Consider the following 6,045-nt stretch of genomic DNA (forward strand, 5'->3'; position numbering starts at 1 on the left):
TCCGATTAGACACTGCGTCAAGATTCTTTTCTTGGGGGGAAGAGACTTAATCAATGTTCATAGACATAGGTATACAAGATATATCAGGAGGACTGCTGGAATATTAGTCAAATTCATGATTATTTTCCGCAAATAATTCATGATTAGAACAGTAATTAGCATGCATAGCTCTAGCATACTAGATGAACAAAACAACGACAGCGCACATACACATCAACCATAATTATAGACATGATCAAATCACAATACACCATTGTTTGTTGGTAGCCATGACTGCTGCAAAAGCAATGTTGTAGACGATGAGTTGGTGAAGACCGGTCGACGGAGATGACACTGCAAACGCCAGTACTCGGCTTCGCCTGACTTGGATGGAAGACTAACCATCATGAAGAACGCGAGCAGTCGCACAAAGTGCTCCCCAAAATCCGAATTCACCCTCTCCTTGTGTAGGATCACAAGGACGAGAGGTTCTAGAGACCCGCTCTCCCGCTCGTTGGTGTACGCCAGCGTCCGGTATGAAGTAGAAAGGAGGAAAAACCGTAGCTTATTCCGGTGTATATTTGCCTGCGACAGGTCAGTCATATATATAGAAGAACCCATTCGGTATCGTGTAGCGATCATGATCTCAAACCGACTTGATTTCCAAGTCCTAAACTGCCGGACAAGAAAACAATCAACTTATCTGCCAAGAAATCAAAAAATAGAATGACAAAGGAGAGCTGCAGTCCTCCAAGGCCATGGAGCGGATTTTGGCGAATCATTCACGTGCATGTCGCACGCCCGCACCCTTCGCCTCGGCCCGTACCTGAGCCGGGTCACGCGAGGCGAGCGAGTGCATGCTGTTCTCTTTCTCTCCTCTTACTCATCATAAGGTGCAGTGAGGACTGAGGAGAATCCACTATATAAAGTGGCCTCACATCTCCTCCACTAGAAGTATGGAACTAAAGATTTACACCACTTCTTGCCATTTATTCAAGGGGGCTTTGAGATTTCTTATGGTCTAGCTATTGGGCCTAGCCCAAATATTCTAGCAATCTCCCAGCAGATCTCAAATATTCACTTAGAGATTTGCCTTATTTTGCTACTTGTTTAATATACCACTTGAAATGATCGATACGGTCGACTAGGGGGGGGGGGGTGTGAATAGGAGACTACAAATTTTAATCTTTCTTGTCAATTTTAAGGTTTAGCGGATAAATAGGGTTCACTAGATATGCAACTAGGTGACCACAACCTATATGACAAGCAAGCTTAAAGCAAGGTAGGCTAGGCAACAATCTAATTAGCAAGCCAACAAGCATAAAAGGCAAAAGTAAGGTGCGGGAAAGGATTAACCACAAGTAAGGCGAGGACACGGATTTTATCCCGAAGTTCACTCTTCCTTGAGGAAGAGCTACTCTCCGTTTAGAGCGGTGCCAGATCCAAAGCTTGCGGAACACCACGAAGACTCACCATAGTCTCTTTCGAGTCACCCCCAATGGGTGAGCCTCGAATCACTTGGGGTTGGTCTTGATGGCGACCACCACACCTTTACAAACTTCTCCGGAGCACACCACAATCAAGGAAGCTTTCGGAGGAACCTCTAACCGCCTAGGAGCCCAAGCTCCAAGAGTAACAAGTCAATGGGGAGAAATGTTGCGGGGAATGCCATTTGGTTTGGTCAAGATGTAGATCGGGTCTTGCTCTCCCAATCCCCAAAGTTCCAACAAGTTTGGGTGGAGGGATTGAGAGTATTGAGCAAAATGAGGTGTAGCAATGGTGGAGCTCAACAAGACATTAACATGAACATCATCATCAACATTAGCACTAGGTTCATGTTCATTACCAGATTGTGTCTCAAGATCAGAAATAGAAATATCATTGGGATTCGTAGGTGTGTCTATAACAGGTTCACTAGAAGCATGCAAAGTCCTACCAGTTTTCCTTTTCTTTTTATTACTAGGAGGACTAGGTGCATCAGTATTCGTTTTTTGAGAATCTTGCTCAATGCTCTTAGGATGGCCCTCAGGATACAAAGGTTCCTGAGTCATTTTATCACCTCTAGTCATAACCCTGACAGCATTATCATTGTTCTTACTATTCAACTGATTGAGGAAATCATCCCGTGCCTTAAGTACTTGTTCTACTTGAGTTTTCACCATGAAAGCATGCTTACTAATAATCTTAAGATCACTAACAGTTCTACTCATATAGTCACTCAAGCAGTCGAGCATGTAAGCATTACATTTCAATTGTCTACTAACATAAGCATTGAAGTTTTCTTCAATAAATTTATCAAAATCATCCAAGCATTGACTAGCAGACTTATTATGAGGAATATCACCTTCATCAAATCTATAGAGAGAATTTATCTATACTACCTGTGTTGGGTTATCAAGACCGTGTATTTCTTCAATAGACAGTAAATTCTTAACATCTTCAGCTTTAATACCTTTTTCTTTCATAGATTTCTTTGCCTCTTGCATATCTTCAGCACTGAGAAATAGAATACCTCTTTTCTTTGGAGTTGGCTTAGGAGTTGGTTCAGGAAGTGTCCAATCATTATCATTACTCAATATATTATTCAATAGCAATTCATCTTGCTCAACAGTTTGTTCCATGAAAACACAACTAGCACAACTATGTAGGTGGTCCCTAGAAGCATCGGTTAGTCCATTATAAAAGATATCAAGTATTTCATTTTTCTTAAGAGGATGATCAGGAAAATGATTAAGTAATTGGAGAAGCCTCCCACAAGCTTGTGGGAGACTCTCTTCTTCAATTTGCACAAAGTTAAATATTTCCTTTAAAGCACTTGTTTCTTATGAGCAGGGAAACATTTTCCAGAGAAGTAGTAAATCATATCCTGGGTACTACGCACACAACCAGGAGCAAGAGAATTAAACCATAACTTAGCATCACCCTTTAACGAGAAAGGAAACAACTTAAGAATATAGTAATAGTGATTTTTTCCTCATGAGCAAATAGGGTGGCTATATCATTCAATTTAGTAAGATGTGCCACAACAATTTTAGATTCATAACCATGGAAAGGATCAGATTCAACCAAAGTAATTAACTCAGGATCGACAGAGAATTCATAATCCTTATCAGTAACAAAGATAGGTGAAGTAGCAAACTTATGATCATATTGCATTCTAGCATTCAAAGACTTTTCTTTCCACTTGCATAATAATTTCTTAAGATCATCTCTATCCTTACAAGCAAGAAAGTCCCTAGCTACCTCTCCATCCATAACATAATCCTCAGGCATAATAGGAAGTTCATATCTAGGAGAGCTAGTCTTATCAGGTGTTTAAAGTTTCCAGTTTTAATAATTTCATCAGTTTTAGAAATATCATCATCTTCAGCATAATCAATAGTTCTAACTCTAGCAATATGTTCATCAAGTAATTCACCCAGTTGCACAGTTTTATCAAGAAAAGTAGTGGCATCATAAGCATCATTCATAGTAGAAGTAGCATCATCAATAACATGCGACATATCAGAATCAATAGCAGGTGTAGGTGTCGCAAGATTACTCAAAACAGAGTTTCAAAAAAAAAGATTACTCAAAACAGAAGGTGAATCAAATACAAAGCTAGATGGCAGTTCCTTACCTCCCCTCATAGTAGAGGGAAAAATCTTGGTTCTAGTATCTTTCAAATTCCTCATAGTGATCAACATATATAAATCCCAAGTGACTCATAGAATAGAGCTATGCTCCTCGGCAACGGCGCCAGAAAAAGGTCTTGATAACCCACAAGTATAGGGGATTACAACAGTTTTTGAGGGTAGAGTATTCAACCCAAATTTATTGATTCGACACAAGGGGAGCCAAAGAATATTCTCAAGTATTAGCAGCTGAGTTTTCAATTCAACCACACCTGAAAGACTTAATATCTGTAGCAAAGTTTTTAGTAGCAAAGTAGTATGGAAGTAACGGTAATGGTGGCAAAAGTAACATTAGCAGTTTTGTAGCAATTGTGACAGTGGCAACGACAAAGTAACGTAGCAAAGATCAACATGTGAAAAGCTCATAGGCAATGGATCAATGATGGATAATTATGTTGGACGACATTCATCATGCAACAATTATAACCTAGGGTGACACAGAACTAGTTCCAATTCATCAATATAATGTAGGCATGTATTTCAAATATAGTCATACGTGCTTATGGAAAAGAACTTGCATGGCATCTTTTGTCCTACCCTCCCGTGGCAGCGGGGTCCTAATGGAAACTAAGGGATATTAAGACCTCCTTTTAATAGAGAACCGGACCAAAGCATTAGCACTTAGGCTAGTCATAGTGGGAGTAACTTAGCTAGTAACATAGCGCACTCCAAGAAATTGTTGCTTATGTGGCAAGTAATTAATGAGAGGTGGTAAAATAATATGTTACTGTAACATAGTGCTTTCTAAGACAAGATGAGTCTACAAGCTAATAAATGAAGCCATCTAAGATACTACAATTATGTTACTTTGCATTATGAAGGTAGTAACTTAGGCTAGTGTCATATACATGACACTAGTCTAAGTTACTCCCCACTATGACCAGCCTTAGTGAATACATGAACTCCTCAAACTATGGTAATCACCGGAAAGAATCCCAATTATTGTCACCTTTGGATATGCGGATCATAACTCATAATAAGGTCTACAACTTGCAAGACAGGATCAAGAACACAAATATATTCATGAAAACATAATAGGTCCAGATCTGAAATCATGGCACTCGGGCCCTAGTGACAAGCATTAAGCATAGCAAAGTCATAGCAACATCAATCTCAGAACATAGTGGACACTAGGGATCGAACCCTAACAAAACTAACTCGGTGACATGATAAATCTCATCCAACCCATCACCATGCAGCAAGCCTACGATGAAATTACCCACGCACGGCGGTGAGCATCATGAATTTGGTGATGGAGGAAGGTTGGTGATGATGATGGCGACAAAGCCCCCTCTCTAGAGCCTCGAACGGACTCCAGATCTGCCCTCCCGATGAAGAACAGGAGGTGGCGGCGGCTCCGTATTGTAAAACGTGATGAATCCTCCTCTCTAATTTTTTTCTCCCCGAACGTGAATATATAGAGTTGGAGTTGAGGTCGATGGAGGTCCAGGGGACCCACAAGGTAGGGGAACGCGCCCAGGGGGTTAGGGCGCGCCCTCCACCCTTGTGGACAGCAGGTGGGTCCCCTCTGGTTGATTGTTTCGCCAATATTTTTTATTTATTCCAAAAATATTATCCGTAAATTTTTAGGTCATTTTGAGAACTTTTATTTCTGCACAAAAAAACACGAAGGCAATTCTGCTGAAAACAACGTCAGTCCGGGTTAGTTCCATTTAAATAATGCAAATTAGAGTCCAAAACAAGGGCAAAAGAGTTTGGAAAAGTAGATACGATGGAGACGTATCAACCATGTGGCGGTGCAAAATAATAAAGGCAAGAGTGATGGCTTAGCTTTGTTTTGGCGTTGAGGAATAAATGTAACAGTGAGATGGATGGATCGAATGCACATTGAGGGAGTCCTGGATTAGGGGGTCTCCGGACAGCCGGACTATATCCTTTGGCCGGACTGTTGGACTATGAAGATGCAAAATTGAAGACTTCGCCCCGTGTCCGGATGGGACTCTCCTTGGCGTGGAAGGCAAGCTTGGCAATACAGATATGTGGATCTCCTCCCTTGTAACCGACTCTATGTAACCCTAGCCCCCTCCCGTGTCTATATAAACCAGAGGGTTTAGTCCGTAGGACAACAGACAATCATACCATAGGCTAGCTTCTAGGATTTTAGCCTCTACGATCTCGTGGTAGATCAACTCTTGTAATACTCATATCATAAAGAACAATCAAGCAGGACGTAGGGTATTACCTCCACCAAGAGGGCCCGAACCTGGGTAAACATCGTGTCCCCTGCCTCCTGTTACCATCCGCCTTAGACGCACAGTTCGGGACCCCCTACCCGAGATCCGCCGATTTTGACACCGACATTGGTGCTTTCATTGAGAGTTCCACCATGTCGTCACCATAAGGCTCGATGGCCCCTTCAATCATCGGTAAC

This window comes from Triticum aestivum, chromosome 1A, assembly GCF_018294505.1.
Source record: "Triticum aestivum cultivar Chinese Spring chromosome 1A, IWGSC CS RefSeq v2.1, whole genome shotgun sequence".
NCBI classification, from domain to species: Eukaryota; Viridiplantae; Streptophyta; class Magnoliopsida; order Poales; family Poaceae; genus Triticum; species Triticum aestivum.